General features: G+C 40.8%; 1 protein-coding gene across 8 annotated transcripts in view; it reads left to right on the top strand.

The window, feature by feature from the left end:
- LIMCH1 (LIM and calponin homology domains 1) overlaps positions 1–19,283 on the top strand; it is a 330,554-nt gene that overhangs the window by 59,114 nt on the left and 252,157 nt on the right. The window lies entirely within an intron of this gene.

Below are 19,283 nucleotides of genomic sequence, written 5' to 3'. Positions count from 1 at the left end.
TCATATTCTTCCCACTACACTTAACTTTTTCTGATTGTTAACCTAGGCTGTATAACTGAGTAAAAAATAAATTCATCAGTTCATTAATTCCATCAGCTTTTATTGGATTTCATCCTCTGGGTCCACTGTGTGTTAGCTGAGTAGGCCTCCCTTAGTAGGCTTACCTGAGTAGGCGTACTAAGTTATTTCACCTTGTCATACCTCAGTTTCCTCATCTGTAAAGTGGGAGCAATACTGGCATCTATTTGTGGGGTTGTATGAGCCTTAAGTGAGTTAGAACACACAAAGTGTTTACCAGGATGCCTGGCACATACATAGTATGTGCACAAGAAGTGCTGGTTATTATCAATTTTATTCTTCACACTTTTGTCATTATTGGTTCAAAGTTGGCTCACGGGTTCTGTCTTTAGTATCAGCTTCCAGTACTCCATTTGATTGCTGCTTTGGTGGAGATGAGGGTTCTGGCACTATCCCTCCAGCTCTCAGATACCAGAATTGCAAAGCGAGTGTTTGTTAAGAGCAGGCCAGCATATTCACTTATGTAATATAGGATATGTGTCCTGTATTAACTTTATAATATCTAGACAAGTCTGAAGTATAAAACGTATCCAGACTCAAGAGTTTCAAATAAAGCTCTGTCTAGAACTGTATATGGTAAGATTACTTTCAGCAGTTGAAAAGAATATTTGAACCAGGGCTCAGTATATACTTTTTGGCACAATTGTTAAAATTAAGTATAAAATAAAAACAATACTTGAGCAAGGAGTAATCAAGTTTCCTGAGACCTGTATCTCACTTTTACTTAAAATTCTTTAATTCATTTAACCAGCATTTTTTAAAGGCCCCGTATTGTGCCAGACACTGTGTTAGGCAAACAGGTCCAAAGTCCCTGCCTTTTCAAAGCTTACAGACTGTGTGTGTGTGTGTATGTGTGTGTGTGTGTGTAAGTTTTATAAACTGATGCAGTATATCCCAGTTGGTTGCTGTGATCATCTCAAGCTGGGAGAGTTCTTGGTTGAAGGCTGAGAATTGAGAAATTAAATTTTAAGGTGAAGTCAAGGCCCGGGCTTTGGGGAAAAGAAGGGTTTAGGGGAGAGAAGGTGGAGGTGGCTTGGGGGAAAACTGCAGAGTAGCATAGTGGTGTCTCGGGTTGGCGGGACCAGTCAGTGGATTACTCTTTCCCCAAGAGTGATGTTCTGAGCCTTAAATAATTGCAGGAAGGTTCTGCCGATAGCGCTGTTGTGTGTGTCTGTCTCTGTCCCTGCCTCTTTTCCCCTCCCCCTTTCCCTTTCTCCCTCTCCCATCTCTCTCCCTCCTTCCCCCGCTTCTCCTTCTTTCCTTCCTTTCATGACCTGTGAACATAGAACTCTGTTGATAACTTAGGCAGCTATGGTGATTCTTATTACTGATCATGTTTTACGGTTAAGACAAAAATAGAGCCGAGGCCTTCTGGAAATAAACACATTGATATCTAGCACTGTTTCAGGCACATAGTGCTTTACAAATGTTGCCTGAATGAAAGAACACAGGTGAATGTTAAAAACTGTTTTAGAGGGGCACCTGGGTGGCTCAGTTGGTTTAGTGTCTGACTCCTGATTTCAGCTCAAGTCATGATCTCATGGTTTGTGGGCTTGAACCCCGCTTTGGGCTCTGCGCGGACCACACGGAGCCTGCTTAGGATACCCTCTCTCTCTGCCCCTCCCCTGCCAGCACACACACACTCTCTCAAAACAAAGTGAACTTAGGAAAAAAACGGTTTCAGAGGTTCTTATTGGCAACATCAAATAATCTCACGAGGTACAGATCCGTGAACACTTATCTGCAACTTTGCAGGCTAAGTATGTTTCATATTTCAGGATTTTCCAGTTTTAAGAGGTTATATTCAGGGCACATAACATGTATTATGTAACATCTCTAGGTCGCAGCACCTTACATTCAAACGCATTAATTTTTTTTTAAATGAAACTTAAGAATGTTCACGTTGAATACAGCTTCGAGTAAATTCAGGTCAGGTTTTGTCACAAACTGAGTTTTTACCAAACTTACATACTTTGTGTTTTTGGAGCTCTTGGGATTTGGGGATTGTGGGCATCAGGAATTGCGGGTCACGGTAGCACTTTGCAACTACTTCTTGCTTATGTTGCTGCTGGCCGTTGCCTTTGAAAGTTGGATTCCTCTGGGTCAGACAGAGTGGCCATTGATACCATTTGTCTTCTGTTTCCTGCAGGAAATCTGTATTTCTTTCATGTTCCACGGTCAAAGAGAAAACCAGGGGAACATTCATCTTTGGTCTTCCCTCTGGGTGTCTGTGTTAGATCCTGATTAGCCCTGACTCTTAATTGTAAAAGTATTCCCTCTCGGCCACCAAGTTTCCCAGTCCCTCTCCTGGTCCCTTTCTTTCTTTATTAGTTCTCAAAGAATGTGACGCCATTCACCGCTTTGAACAACCTAGGTCTGGCCGTGGATATAAATGGATTCTTAAATCCAGAAGAGCGTATCTGTTTTTCTTCTGAATATTTAAGAAGATTCTGAACTTGAAACAGATTGTAAAGAATAATCTCCTTGTTTAAATACAGAGAGAATGACTTCTAGTGGCTTCGAGTCGGTAAAGGGTTGTGATCCATGAACAGTTCTGGCCTCATCTGTTTCTTGTTCCTCGTCCTAGGGACACCAGCTTCCACCCTCACTTTTCAATGCATTCAGGGGAATCTTTCCTGCCACCCCATCTCTATTTCTGTTGTCCACTGCCTCTGTTTCTTGCTGTTTTTTTAACCAATTATATGGATTTTTAGTTATTTTTCCACACAGACCGGGTGTCTGTGGGCTTTGGCTTGGGCGATCAGTTGCCAATCTCTAAGAAACAACTTACGTTGCCTCTTCCTCACTCTTCACATCACAGACTTCTCTGGGATTCTGCTCACATATGCAGACACTTAGACTTCTGGTTTCATGGCTGTTTTAGAGAACTGGGGTTTCTGGGCAGCTGAAAGCTGGATATCTGACGTGCTGCAATTTTTAGGGACATTTATATGCATGTGAACAGTTTTGATCTGAAACTGAGGCTAGCTATGAAATCTGAGAGAGTGAAAAGATTCCTATAAAATTCCAGGTGATTCTTAGTTCTTTTCATGTATGTATATAAGAAGTGTTTTTCTACATTCTTCTTTCTAATAGTGAAAGATTTATTCTGTGTAGATGTTTCATAGGAGACTTTAGTGAAATTTATGAGTCATAACTGTATCCTGGCAATTTTACTTTAGAAATATTATATGCTTAGAGTAATTCAGATAACTGAATCTCTTGAAGGTTGTCTACATATTGCTGCCTTTCATGTTTGAGGAGAGATTTGGAAAAGATTATTCTCTGGGTGTAAAGAATCCAATATGTACTACAGTTGTTTCCACACGGCCTTGTCATTTCCTACCAGGGACTCTCCCCTTTAGAGTTAGGGCTGGCACGGAAACAGTATTGCTTAAATAAGCCACCCCATTCCCGAGTGCAGTTTGACAGGTTTTTGTAAACAAACTTCTTCAGCCTTGTTGAAATTCATGGACAGATCTAAGCTGTCACATTCACAATTCACAGTTATTGAGCAATTGTTGGCTTCTCTTTCACGTAAAATAATCATTACAGGTAAGATACTAGGTAAAAAGTACATTCATTTATTCTTGGTATGTAAAAGCACACCTGCTTGGTGTTTTCGTTGAAATTCTAGTGAACTTGCAAGCCCCCTGAGGCCACAGATGGAGACGTGGGGTGTTAGTTTCTACACCCACCGCCTTGCACAACCACTGGGCAGAGAGAAAGGCATCCGGTTCACATTAGGTCAGTCAACGAACGAATTATCTTTGGTACTTCCTGATTCCATCTGATAATCAGAGAAAGTGGCCAGACCTAAGTTATTTTACATTTGAACATTTCTTGGGAAATTTGGAGGGGGAGATGTTTTGAGACTAATGGCTTGAGATCATTTGCATTTGGGGGGAATTTCCATTGCTCTTACTTCCCTACCTTCTTTCCACCATGAACGGTCTAGGGTCTTCCTGTATGCACTTTTCATTTCTTCTGATTCAAAGGAAAGCCGTTTCATGTATATTCGAAGAACTACATAAAGTTTGTCTTCCAAGTAAAGACTCCTTTGCCAAGCTCGCAAATGATGGATTTTGTTTTCCTTCTTCTTGAGGGTCAAGAGAGTGGGCAGTTTTGTATTTATCAGTCTGCATGGCCATTTCCTCTTTCCTACCCTACTGTCCTCTCCGTGTCTTATGCAAGAAATCACTTGGTCCAGTGTAGTGACCTCCTCTGTGTCAAACAATTCTGGAAGCCTTTGTGTGTGCTCATTTCCTTAAATAAATGGAAGGTGAAATATTTGAAAGCAGGGCAGCTCTGGGCTGTTCCAAAACATCAGTGTTGATTGTTTGTTTTTCTGGATTTTAACAAAGGAGCTTTAGCCAGAAGACCTTTGCACTCCTGCTCATACAGCCCCCAAATTACAAAAATACATAACAAAAATAAAACAGAAGCCAGACTTAAGGTTATCTTACCAAAACAGGACTTCTTCCTTCTTTAGATTGTACAAACAAATGAGTTCCCCAGTTAAGTTTCAATCAATCATCCCTGATGAATTCAGTGCAGGTTTAGCTTTATCGTTAACTCATACCACATTGTCTAGTCCTCGGGGCTTAGTTTGGTTTCCTCACCTTGTTTACCCAACAAATGGTGAGTCCATTTGGAAAAAAAAATAATGGTTTACTGGTTTCTTTTCCTCTCCATGTGTTCAGCAATTAGAACGAAAAGGCTCCAAAATGTGTTCTGGGGAATAATAAGCAGTTTTCTTTGGGTGGTCTTAACAGCCCAATAGCTAGATTACTCTGAAATTGAGATTTTCAAAGGTGACCTCTTGAGGAGGCAAGGAGATTGTTGACTTTCTAGTCTTTGGGAGAGAAGGGGATGCAACAATGGAGAGAGACAGCAGTGGGCAGTGGCAAAGAACAGAACTCTGAGGCCAGTCTACTTGGTTTCCTGGCTCTGCCTCTTATTAGCATGGACCTTGAACAAGTTACATAATTGCTTTGTGCCTCATCTGTATAATGGGGATAATAATAGTACCACCCCATGTCATGGTGATTAAATAAGTTAATATTTCTTTCTTTTTTTTTTTTTTTTTTTAAGATTTATTTAAAGTAATCTCTACACCTAGCATGGGGCTTGAACTCACAACCCTGTGACCAAGAGTCACATGCTGTACTGACTGAGCCAGCCAGGCACCTCTAAACAAGTTAATATTTCTACACTTAGAACAATGGCCGATAAATGTTTGTTATATAAATTAAAAAGAACTGAAGATGGAAAAATGCCAGGAAAGATTAGTGTCAAGATCCCCAAGGAGGGGGTCGATTTAAAATGAGAAGAGATAATTAGCAGGGAGAAAAGTGGAAGAGAAAGCAAGTAGGTTGGCAGTCAAAAGGTAGACAATAAGGTGGCTGTTTGGAGATCTTAAGTGGCTTTTAACTATTCCGATGTGTGACCTTTAAGCAAGTCATTTAACTTCCCATCTATAAAAGGTGACAATCCACTGGCTAGATGGTCTTTTATGTTTATTACAACTCTGGAAATCCATGGACCTAGTTTCTGTTTTTAGTGAAATGCTTGCAGCGGCAGCTAGATTGTGGTTTCAGGTAGGATTGAGGAGAGATTATAGAGTCCACGCCTGGTATCTGTCATTATCTGAACATGAATGGAAAAAAGAGGACAAGGCTGAGGACATGAGTTGCTTCATGACAACAGTTGTTCAATGTTGCCTTACGACTTTCATGGGTTTCTTACATCTGTTCTTCTTTTCCCCTCTCAAACATTTGGTTCCATTTCCCATTTCTTTTTTTTTTTCTTTTTTTTTTGATCCTTTCCCTTTCTAAGTTGCATGTGAAAGGGCCTTATTGTTTGAAATCTCTCTGCTTGGGAAGGAAGAAAGTGGCATGCATAAGATGCTAACAGTAACATAAATAGCAGGTGCAAGTACTCCAGATGAGTTCCAACAAAGGGAGAGTGCGTACGTGGCTGTGCTGAATTCTTCCTGCCTAATTTGATAGCATATTTTTGATATTCTGGTCCATCTGTGCACTATTTTCTTATGTGTATGGTTTGTGTGTGGGGGGGGTGTGCACACGCGTGCATGGGGGGGTGCATGTATTGTTTTATTGTTTTCATTTTTCCCTCGGCCTCTTTAAATATTCTTGTTCTATGCAGCAGCATTTGTTTTTTGCTTCTAGTACTCTGACCCCTTGGTTACTTGAGTATAAATTTACTGTGTTCAGTCATTGAGTGAAGGGTACTTATTTCTGAAGTACAAACCTGTTATTCTGGCATAAGGTATGTGAACGGACTGTTCTCTACAGATTTTAGTATCTTCGAGAGGTGATGCTGATAATAGTGGCATTTGGTAGCATGATATTCTATTTAAACAAATATTCAACTTGGTTGTATTAATATTTTTATCAGGCTACTTACTGCACACTATCCTCAGGTTTGAACCTGGAAAGAATTATGAAGAAAGTACTGTGAGTTCGTAAGGATTCTACCTATTGTCTTCAAGTTTTCCTTTCTTGAGTTTTCTTTGTTAAAAAGTTTCATTCAGAGTTTTTTTTTTTTAATCAGTCAGACTGTGCTAGGTTATGCTGCAGTAACAAACAACAGTCATTGCTTAAGACAACAAAGTTTTCATTATTGTTTACATTACAATCTAGTGAGGGCTGGCTTTGGGCCCCATGTAGACCTCATTCATGAATGCATGGTGATGGAGTCTTCCCCATCTGGAATGTTGTCAGTTACCATGGTGAAGGGAAGGAAGCATGGCGAATCATGTGTGATTTAAGGGATTTGTCTTAGAAATCATATTACTTCCACTCGTATTTCGTTGGCCAGTCAATAAAAGGCTGGTCAAGGCAAATCAATGGCCATGCCTAACTCCAAGTGGGCAGGAAAGCATAATCTTATCATGTTCATGGAGGGAGGATAATCAGAAATATTTGGTGAGTAGCACTAAATGCTTACCGCAGACTTTACATATAACAGATACTATAATGGTTGCTAGGAGCACAAAAATGAATGGAGCGTACCCTAGTCCTAGAGAAATTAAATTTGGGGGAAACAGCTTTATGTAGGAATTTCAAAAATATAATGATGAAGTAAAGATGATTTAAAAATGATCTCTGTATTTACAAAGATTGGGAATGTCTTCTTTATCATTCCATTTCTCTAGTTTTTATAATTATTTTCCAAAAGTTACAAATAGCTACCAAATAATCTTCAGAATGTAAATCTGTTTGAGAAAAATTGGCTTTACTTAATTTTACACAAGTTTTGGGTCCTCTTTATGAAACGCACACTTTTTGTGTTTTTGCCATGCTTTAGCAGTCTAAAAATTGAATGTGCCTAAGGAGAATAACTTCTTTATTACATGCTGGCTGAAAACTCAGCCAGAATTCCATTGAAAGCCAATTGGTTTTCTTTCTTTCTTTTTTTTTCCCCCCTCTATGTGTCCTTCAGTGCTGAAACTGGAAATAAACCAGCATTATGGGTTCATAACTGAGCATGTAGCGTTTCTGCACAATACACAAGGAAATTTGTCATTTAAAATATCAGACATCTGTCTGAAGTTGGTGCTGACCTTCTAAACTGCAACTGAATGTCCAGATTGTTACTTCTCATCCTCCTCAAAGGCTTTTTCAGTGCTGGGTTCGCAGCCCCATGCTTCGTGTCTGCTTCCTAGTGGGTTATGGGTTGTTTCCTAGAGTCTAGACATGAAATGAAAAATGATTGTGTAATTCATTTCCCGTTCGTCTCTGCAAAATTCAGAGGAAGGTCGCAAAGCTTTAAGACACACCACCTTCTTGTACTTGGTAGGAGGAGCAGACATTCTGGCTCTGTCGACACACGTTGAAATCTCCGCCAGCCCCTTGCTACCTGTAGAACCTTGGGCAAGTCGCATAATCTCCTTATGTGTCAGTTTCCTTCTCAGTAAATGAGGACCAGAAGAACTGTTTCAAAGGGTTGTTGTGAGAGTTGAGTATATAGTTTATAGAAAATGCCAACGATATCTGACATGTAACAAGCACCAAATAAATATTCCCTACTGGCACAGTGCTTACTGGTTTTCAAAGGATTTCATTGCATTTTTATCTCATGGGAATAAATCAAGGACATGGAAGGCACATAGCTAAATTGGTTTTCCATTTACTTGCAAAAAAAAAAAAAAAGACTTTGAATTCTTTTGGAGTCAGAGTCACAGTTGACTTAGCAAAGATCTTATTTAATTATGACGTGTGTCTCTTCTCTTCTGTTCACATTTTTCCTCACTTATCATCTTTTTAGATTCTGTATAGACTGAGTCCCACTAACTACCTTCCTTAATTTATAAATCGTTTCTCATGCTCTTTTGAGTTTTGAGTGATTACTTTAGTGAGCAATGATCACGGACTAAAGGGGGTTAGTGCCAATACTATCGGAAAGCAAAAACTTCTGTATTTTTATTTAAAAAATTTTTTAGGGGTGCCTGGGTGGCGCAGTCGGTTAAGCGTCCGGCTTCAGCCAGGTCACGATCTCGCGGTCCGTGAGTTCGAGCCCTGCGTCAGGCTCTGGGCCGATGGCTCGGAGCCTGGAGCCTGTTTCCGATTCTGTGTCTCCCTCTCTCTCTGCCCCTCCCCCGTTCATGCTCTGTCTCTCTCTGTCCCAAAAATAAATAAAAAAAAAAAATGTTGAAGAAAAAAAAATAAAAAATTTTTTAAATGTTTATTTATTTTTGAAAGAGAGAGAGAGAGAGAGAGAGAAACACGCACACACACACACACACACACACACTCATACACATGCGCGCGCGCGCGCGCGCACACACACACACACACACACAAAGCATGAGCTGGGGAGGGGCAGAGAGAGGGAGACACAGAATTCAAATCAGGCTCCAAGTGGTCAGCACAGACCTGGACGTGGGGCTGGAACTCATGAACCATGAGATCATGACCTGAGCCGAAGTCGGACGCTTAACCAACTGAGTCATCCAGGCGCCCTGTATTTTCAATGATAGGGGCTAACATTATTTGAATCTGTACCTAGCTCATAATTAAAGGCTATTTTTTCATATGAAATCATAGCTAAAACTCTGTGAACCCTGTTGAGGTAGCTCTGAGGACTATTTGTACATTACAGATGAAGAAATTCAGGCTGGGAAGTTAAGTAGTTGGCCCTAGGCAACACACTTAGTAAATGCTAACAAGCAGTATTCTTAGAATTTGAATCCAGGACATTTTGACTCCCAAAGAGCTTGTTTTCCCCCACTAAGCTCTACGGTCCAGGCAAATTTGAGTTCAAAATAGGGAGGTTGTATTCCTGGCTGATGAATGCTGTGTGAGCACTGTTTGAATAGATTAATCATGGCAACTAAAAATAACAGGGTGTTTTGTTGCCTTTTTGTACATTCTACACTTGCTTGTCCGGATGACTGTAAAATACAAGCGTGGTCTGTTCTTGATTCCTGACAAAGTTTTGAGGCTTAAAAGCCTGTTGTTTGTGTAACTCTCCATATGTACTTTCAGATTTTGTGTACCTCTGGCCTTCCTAGGCATCCATGATGGAAGGGTGAGTAAGAAGAAGAAAGATGGAAAATAGACCCTGCCTTCCTGTCTGAATTGCTCCCTCTTTTTTTTTTTTTTTTTTAATTTTACCCCTGACCACTTTCTAAACAAATTGGCCTGGTAAAGTAAATCTAGGGCTCCTCTGTCCTTGTTTGGAACAGTATCATTTGAACATGGCTTCACTGTCAGTTTTCCATTTAAAAACATTTCCTAAGGTAAATGTTATGGACCAGGTGACAGCCAATGGATCAGGATTTTTACTTTGAATTATGATGCTTGCTTGTCTGGACAGCATTTTAAATGGTAATGATCTTTCATGACTTAAAACCTGATTGCTAAAACGTAGGGCAGTTTGGAGATCTTAAAAGGCCCAAATTCTTACATGTTTATTTATTTGTGCATTTTTTAAGCAGGGAGTGGAAGCTGGTGCATGATTTTCTAATCTAGTTTCACGGTCCTTTTGATCAACCACAAATAAAACTGAACAAGACAGCATCTCTCAAAGGGTTAATACCCTGGAATTTCACACTTCACAATTGGCATTATGTCCTCTGCATTCTTGAGGAATTTTCTCACTGATGTCAAAAGACTTTGGTTTGTTATGCAAGCCAGTGGTCCAGTGACTTTGCATATTACATTCTCTTAAAAGGGAGGGAAATCCTTGCATGCTAATTGGGGAAGAAAAAAAGTACGTAAGTGGTTCTTTGGCTACAGAATTAAATGAGTGAGTGCATGTATTGAGAAAAAGCACAACAAAACTCTTGCAAATAAGTGGGCATTCTGCTGAAATGTCTCCTTACCACATTTTTGTCATTTTCTGTATATCTTACTATTGTGTCACCATGATCACTTTTTAAAGGAAACACTTCAATATATTTATATAGTTTGTTTTCTGGGTTTTGTTTTTGCTTTTGCTTTTTTTTTTTTTTTTTTTTACTGACTGCTTTAGTTACCTATTACTGGGTAAGAAACCACTCCAAACTCAGTGGCTTACAGTAACACCAATTTATTATTTCTCAACATTCTCAGAGTTGACCAGCTCATCTGGGCAGTTCTGTTTCATGTATTGTCAGCAGGTAACCGGATTCAGCTGGTGTCAAGGCTGGGCAGGAAGGTCCAAAAAGTCTTCTCCCACCTGTGTGGTACCTCAGTGCTTCTCTTCATGATCTCACTACGTGGCTAGTTTGGGCTCTCGTATAGTGTGGTGGTCTCGATTTAGTTGTATTTCCTCAGCTAGCTGGCTTCCAAGAGAGAGAAGACAGAAGCTGCCGGTGCTCTTAAGACTAGGCATGCAAGTCCCAGAACACTACTTGGACCATATCTTTTCGATCAGAGAAGTATGGAGTCAAGCCCAGATTCCAGGGCGGGGAGTTGTGGGAATAGATCACACCTCTTAATGGATGGAATAGACATGTGCCTAAAAGGAGGGAAGGAATTGATGGCCAAAATTAGACAGATAGAGAGTAGTACTGAGGGCAGAGGGCCTTGTGGCTGATGGAAATGCCAGAGGTGGAGGTAAGTTTTGTCCCACTTCCTTTCTAGGGTTCTGGGCAGAGACTGCTACATGGGCTAACTTCGTGCCAAGCTGCAAGAAGTGCACAGCAACATAAGGGGACAAAATGATGAGGTCAGGAGGGGACTCAGAAGATAGCTGATGAAGAGGAAGTGGGTTTAGGTCAGGAACTGGATGGAATGTGAGACCCTGTGCTGGCTGTGGCACCCAATGTAGCATCCCAAGGCCACCAGCTTGGATGTCAGCAACAGATGCCCATGGAATATCCAGGGTTGAAGATCTAGCCAGTCCCTAGGCCAGGTAGCAGCCCAGACTAGCCCAGACTAGCCACTTAGCAGCACAGGGCAGCCAGGGTCCAGGGGACACCATTTGATTTGCATTTTCCATCTCCCACATCATCATGACAAAGGGAGACACACACCCTCTCCTCAGGCATCTAGTTACTCTCTTGGAGATGGGCCGGAGGAGGGTGAGAAATCTGAGCAACTCATCATGATGCCCAAAGAGACTGAGCCTAAAATAACCGTGTAACTTATTGCTTTGGACTAAATATTCACCAACTTGTCTACAGTTAGGTCTTTTTCTTTCTGGTAGTCCGAATAATCCCCTCCCCCGGATGTGTTCATGCTCTACTCTTCAGAACCTCTGAATATGTTATCTTCTATGGTAAAGGAGACTTTGTAGATGTGATTACGTTAAGGATCTTGAGTTAGGGAGATTTTCCTAGATTATCTGAGTAGGCCCAAGGTAATCACAAGGTTGCCTTATAAGAAGGACACAGGACATCAGAGGCAGTAAAAAGAGATATGATGATATAACCGGGTGTTGGAATTATACATGTTGAAGACAGAGGAAGGAACCATGAGCTAAGGAATGCAGGTGGTCTAAAGGCTACAAAAGCCAAGGAGAGCTCCCAGGAATCCCGGAAAAGGAATAGAGTGCTACCAACACCTTGATATCAGACTTTGGAAACTGTTAGAAGAATAACATTTGTGTTGTTGTAAACCACTAAACTTAATGTGGTAATTTGTTACGGCAGCAGTCGGAAAGGAATCCACCCCTACCACCTCCTGCCAAAGTCCCTTAGAAACATTGAAACTGAAATTTCTTTGTTCACGTGAGTGCAGAATAAAGTACTCCCCGTTCATTCTCCTAGTAAGATATCAGTTTTGTCTATTTGATAACTAAGAACATTAGGGGTAGGGAGTGAATTCAGGAACTTCGTCCAGATGGAATGGTTAGTGATTGAGCCAGGATTGGAACTCGGTTCTAGAGCCATAGATGAAGCTGTCTGGGAACGCCATGCAAGAGCATGGTCTTGTACCAAAGCATGCCAAGTACAGTGTATCAGGTAGAAATCTATATGAGTCAGCTTTCAGGATCTCAAAAATCCTATCTTAAAAGTCCTGTGTTATAGAACATACTGACACGATGCTTCTAGAAGTCCTGTGAAAAAGAGTACCACTACAGGACTAAATGACCCACTCATCCTTAAGAAATAACAAGTACACCAATACTGGCTCTACTTTTAATGCTACAAGCAGTCTTCAATTCACTTACAGTGTTTTACGAAGTTCAATTCAAATTTCCCTTGGTGGGGAAGTTCATAGAGCCACACACAAAAAATCTCTTTACGCTTTGGTTTTCTATTAAAAAATAATAATAAAACTACATTCTGACTTCTAAATTAGGATGCCAGGCATCTTCCTTCCATCTTTGGAGGTGACGTTGATGGCGGTGGTTTGAGCCTCTTGTTTCCTCACTTGGATCTTGGTATCTAGACACCAGAATTATTCACTCTGGACTTCCCCATCTGGATGTGGGCACACCTCCAGGTCACTTCTCCTTCAGCTTTTCTGATTTAAGGAAGGTGGGCAGTGGGGCGCCTGAGTGGCTCAGTCAGTTAAGCGTCTGCCTCTTGCCCTCAGCTCAGGTCTTGATCTCAGGGTCGTGAGTTCGAGCCTTGTGTTGGGCTCTGTGTTGGGCTCCTCACTGGGTTCCACACTGGGCGTGAAGCCTGCTTAAATAAAAAAAAAAAAAAAAAAGTAAGAAAGGTGGGCCGTTGTCTGCAGTGGTGGATTGGGATTGCAGGTTTACTCAGGGCCAGCTCGTGAGCCTGGGTCACTCAGAAATCATATCCATATGTTGGGGACAGCTTGCATTGAGAGTAATCTTTGTGACCCAGTTAATACCCAGAGAGATTTTTTCCTAACGTTGTCATTGTGCTATTTGCAGCACCAGTTCCAACAAAACAGCTTTTGCATGTTGTCGTTAGGACTGTAGAGACAGCATGGAAAGTAATAGAATAATAGCACCAGAGCAGTCTATTGGAGACATGCTATCGGAACTGGAGATGGAATTCAGGCATTTGAAAATTTCTGTGCATGAGCTTTGGTCACCCCCCAAGCAACTATAATATGTGTTTTACTGCTTTGCTTACAGAGGATGGGGAAACTCAGATTTGGTCAGTGTGCAGGTCTATATTGGAAATGTGGTAAAAAAAAAAAAATCACCAAGGATATGGATTCTAAAGGGGGAAATTAGGGTAGAGATCCCTGGTTTCTGGCTGGTCTTCCACACTTCCTATCTGAAAGGTGAATTCTTTGGGGCGCCTGGGTGGCTCAGTCGGTTAAGCGTCCGACTTCAGCTCAGGTCACGATCTCACGGTCCGTGAGTTCGAGCCCCACTTTGGGCTCTGGGCTGATGGCTCAGAGCCTGGAGCCTGCTTCCGGTTCTGTGTCTCCCTCTCTCTCTCTGCCCCTCCCCCGTTCATGCTCTGTCTCTCTCTGTCTCAAAAATAAACATTAAAAAAAAATTAAAAAAAAAAAAAAGAAAGGTGAATTCTTTAATCTGAACAATGAAAACTGTCTCAGAGGCCCCCAGGTAACATGTCAAACACTGTCATGGTGTTCCCATCCCTTTAGTTATGCTCTTTGTTATTTCTGAACCTGAGCCTGACACCAAAATCTTCTCTTAAGGAGGATTTCCAGAAGGGTTACTGAAGCTGTGTGCATGCTTTAGAATACAAGTAAATCCATTTCTCATTAAAACTAAAAAAAAACCCAAAACAAAAGAACCCCACAAAAACTTAGTTTGTGCCCATGAAAAATATCTTTGCACGTCTAGACGGTGGTGCTGATCAGTTGCCTTTCGTAAGGAGGGGATACAGAAAAACTCTTCTTCTCTGCAGAAACCTTGTAAGGTCCCACGTGACCCAAGTGACCTCTCACTCAGCTAGTGTAACAGGAGCCAGAGGTGTGCAAGGAGCCCGAGCTTGATGACTGTCATGGTAAATCGGTGCTGGCATTATGGAGCTTTCCTGGTTTGGGCTGCTAGCCTCTTGAGGACTGTTGTGGATTGTCTTGCAGGTTGAGGGTGAAGAAACTTGTAGAACCAGTGTGAGTAGCGTCAGTCACATATTGCGAGGTTGCCATCCGGACAGCATTTATAACAGACAGAAAGGAAACTCCCTAATGTCATTAACTTAAATAAGGTGAAGGCAGAATTAAAACATAATTTTACAGGCAAAACTTGCATAGACGGATCCAAAGGGAATGTTTATTTCCTATCTGCTCTTGCCAGATATTGTGCTCGGGGTATTGCAGATGGCCTTTACAATAACGAAAAAGGTTTCGGTTTTTGTTTTGCGTTTCCAGAGTGGCCGGAATGCCTTATGCATGCTAGTGAGAAGTCATCTGTGTGTTTCCCTCCATTTTCCACATAAGTGGAATTTTTCTCTGTCTTGTTCTCCTAGACATCATCTTCCATGTTTATGACTGTAAGTCATTAAAGCTGTCCCAGAAAGCTGTTTTTAGGTCTTCAGCTGTTGTTGGATGGAGTTGAGAAATTTTTGCTTTCACAATGGCCCAAAGTGAATTGTCACATGTGGTGAAGTCTAAACCCCACAACGACCACAGGATTATCATATACACATCCAGTCCATTGTGTGTATGGGATTTATTGCCAAGATACTTTCTAACTGGGGTATGAGAAGGTGCTGGGGCATTCACTATGCTATTGGGGGCTAGCTGTTGCCCAAAATAGCTATCGGTTTGTTCACACAGCTGTGGAGCAAACCACATCCAAAGCATTTTCAAGTGTGTTGAACACACGCTTCAATTGTTGCCCAGTTCGTGAGATGGAGAGGCAGCAGTGCATTTAGCAGAGATATAGCCTCCTGCACACAGATCTGCTCAGAGAAGAAGACAGAGGTTCAGAGTGGCTCAGTAACTTGCTCAGGTCCCACGATCAGGTGAGTGGTAGGGTGAGTGGACTCATTCCTAGGTCTGTCTCCAAAAGTCTATGCTTTTTAAATTTTTTTTTTAACGTTTATTTATTTTTGAGACAGAGAGAGACAGAGCATGAACGGGGGAGGGGCAGAGAGAGAGGGAGACACAGAATCGGAAGCAGGCTCCAAGCTCTGAGCCATCAGCCCAGAGCCCGACGCGGGGCTCGAACCCACGGACAGCAAGATCGTGACCTGAGCTGAAGTTGGACGCCCAACTGACTGAGCCACCCAGGCGCCCCAAGTCTATGCTTTTTATTACAGGGCTTCTCAGACCTTTATGGCGAAGGACTAATTTTTTTTTTTTGTTTCTGGGTGTTTTTTAAATTTCTAATCCACTGTAATACTGTACCTGTGTATTATACATTGTAATACTGAATGTACACAGTTAGCACACAATCTGTATCCTGTGCGACTCACCTAGGTGGTGAGCCCACACCTAAACATTTACACCTGCTCGGCAAGATGAGTCCACTGATCATGTGCTTGGATGTAGGGCAAGGTCACATTGCCGTGACGATTTCTAAGTGCTTCTTCTCAATTCCTGTAATTTATGACATCATGGACAGGTAATGATCGATTCACAGATCATACTCTGAGTGGTGCTACGTTAGTGTAAGGGTGAGGGGAGCATATGCCATGCGAAAGCCCGACTCTGACTGAAGAGAAGCTTTGGGGATAAAGTTGAACATGTGGACGATCGACCGGTCAGCTGGCAGATGGTATGGTTTCCTTATTCTCTCAAAGACAAGCCTGATCCCGGTGGCCGTGCTCTTATTCGGTTATATGCAGGGAGGGCATTGCTCTCAAGTCAGATAGGAACACACTGCAGTTTCCTGTGCAGGGGAAACACCAAGTGATTTCTAGCGCCTGCAACAGAATTTGCATGTGGTGGGGTTGGGAGGAGAGATTTCAAAAGGGGAGGGCAACAAAACACTCATCTTTACAGTAGTTTCCCCTAAAGTCCTTATTAATTCACTTGGCAATCTGTTCGGCTCCTGTACTGAGCCTCTCCTGTTGTACACCAGGCACTTTAGTAGATGTGACGTGATTAAAGAAGTGTTTCTGTATCTTGTAGCTTATTGCTGCTGGAGGAAGGGAAGAAGTAAAAGACACTTAAAAAATATCATTAAATAGACATTAGTTTTAATTTTGTTATTAGTTGTTATTACCCTATAAGTAACAATTATAAGAAAATGTTTAAAGCTTAATTATATCCTTTATAGGTGATTAAGCATGGTTTTTTGTAGTAATTGTATTTTTTAAGGGAATTAACCAGGAAACTGGCATCTGATTAGAACAATGCTTCTACGGGAAAATCACATCTTGCTGAAATATTTTTGACTTTAACACTTTCCTCAGGAACAAAACCTGTCAGACAGAAGTGAGAAAACTGCCCATACGTAGCAGGATAATTTGTTATGTGAGCCAGTACGGGCTAAATTGTGCAATATGGTACCATTTGGGTTTCTTTGGCCCAAGATGTCGTAAACAATCTTCTAGAATTTTAGAGTCTACAAAATAAAGGAAAAATACCACTGTCTATCTTTAGTAATATGGGCAGACCTAATTCTATGGTGACTGAGTATAAAAAAAATTAATGACATTCTCAAAAGCCTTTAACAATAAGGCTGAATACGAAGTGGAAGGATAATAAACGTTGTCTTCAAGTCTTTGACTCTAATTGTTCACGAATTCTTTTCCTGCCTGTTAGATTTCACTTTCTGTTTCATGGTTTGGGTGCCTGCTTCACTTGGTAGTGATGTATAGGCGTTACCAACTTCAATTCCTTTTCCTACCACTTCTTTGTCTGGGAAGGTCAAAGATGACCTGGGTTGCTAGGGATTCTCTTTTAAACTGATCTCTTGATTGAAATTAGTTTACAGGGAGAAAATATGGCTGCACTTCCAAATTATTATAGAAATCAGTAAAAGATGAAATTTGCCTTTGTTTTAATGAAAAATGAAAATTAAGCAGCTTCTTTGTAAATAAAATCTATTCATAATATCTTAAGTAAAGATCTAATTATTAAAAAAATACTTGTGTGTGTTTTAGGTTCCTTGGCTCAGTCCTCTCTCTCTCTTTTTAAAGTTTATTGATTTATTTTGAGAGAAACAGAGAAAGTATGAGCAGAGAAGGGGCAGAGAGAGGGAGAATCCCAAGCAGGCTCTGTGCTGTCAGCAAAGAGCCTGACATGGGGCTCAAACCCATGAAACTGTGAGATCATGACCTGAGCCGAAATCAAGAGTCAGATGCTTAACTGACCGAGCCACCCAGGCGCCCCATCAATCCTCTCTCTTGCTCTCTCTGTTTTTATGTTTCTATGGAGAAAGATTTAAAAACTTAAGGTGTGCTGTCTCTCAAATCTCTGATTTTTTTTTCCACTTTGGCAAAGGCATTATTGTGCCTTGGTTTTAATATGAGGGAAAATGAAGATGGGGTGGAATTTGTATTAAATATTTGGAATTTTTCTTCTTCTCCACCCCCAACATCTAAATATGCATGGGCTTTGGAAAACACATTAGAAACAAGGTCTCTCACAGATACTCAAAAAATGCATTTCTAAATGGTGACAAGTTCCGATTTCTGAATAGTGCTATTTCATTTAGGAACTTTGGTTGCTAAATTGTATGTGACAATCTCTATTTTTCTTTCTCCTTGGGTTTTATTTTGACTTCCTAAAGAACGAAAGACTTCTTATAAAAAAATTAATACCAAGTATTCATTTTGCTAATACAAACTCATTTGCTGGAATAAACCAATAATAGTATAAGCTAAAATATATTAATTTTACATATATACGTATATATTGTGGGACATTTGGTAAGGAAACATAAGGTAGTTAGAATCTGGAATAGTTTCACTTCTTTGTCTTTCTCTGTCCCTAAACTCTTGGGTTAGTGGGAGCATGGAGACCATACATGAAACAAAAGATAGGATTTCTTCTCTAGGCATGAATTCTAAAATAGAAAAAAACAGGCCACCAAAAAAGCATTTTGCAAAAGGCGCAAGTTTGGCCATTTAGGGTTAGTGTTTATTTTTTCTCACTATTATGTACATGCTTAGCATATTTCCTGGCACACACACAGCCCTCAGGATATATTTCTGCAGTGAATGAGTGAAGGAAGAAATTGGGTATGTAACCAATCAACTAATTGACTGATTGCAGTGATAGTTTAGAACTTCATTTGTGTGGGTCACCATTGCAGAGTGAAATCACCTTATTTTTCAAATAAACTTTCTCTGTATTCATTTTCTCTGTACTCCGTGTTGATGAGGGAAGAGACTACCACCCAGAAGTCTAAATATAGCTTCTCACACAAGTGCTCATGTTACAGTGATGCAAATGGAAAATCATAACAGACTGAGTTTTAATCACGTAAGTGGCACATGTCTCCTTGTCCTCCTCACTCAATTTTATCACAGATACTTACATTGCTATGCATCAGTAGTTTTTACCAAGATAGACAATAATTGTTGGAAAACTACAGTTTTTTGTTTGAAGAAAGGGCTTGCTAAGTAAATGGAGGAGAAAAATGCGGACGTCTTGTGTTTGGTGATTCTTTTTGTGTAGCCATTTGTTTAGCAATTCGGGAAGTGACTTAAATTTTGCCTGCCAATGTTTGATGCTAGATTCTTATCAAAGGAAGGGTCATATCGTTTTTCATGTGTGTTTAGTTAGAGATTTGTGTTAATGGAAACATAAGCTAGCAAGCAACAGTCTCACTTCTAGGGAGCGAGTTCCCTCATGAAAGCTTTGTAGTGTAAAGAGAAAAAAGTCATATTGGATGTCTTTTCTTTCTGGTTTGGAGAGTGCATCAGACACAGCCAACGTAGTGAGTTCAGACCACCTGTG

The sequence above is a fragment of the Neofelis nebulosa genome, chromosome 3, assembly GCF_028018385.1.
Source record: "Neofelis nebulosa isolate mNeoNeb1 chromosome 3, mNeoNeb1.pri, whole genome shotgun sequence".
In the NCBI taxonomy this organism is placed as follows: domain Eukaryota; kingdom Metazoa; phylum Chordata; class Mammalia; order Carnivora; family Felidae; genus Neofelis; species Neofelis nebulosa.
This window is presented reverse-complemented; position numbering and strand designations above follow the sequence as displayed.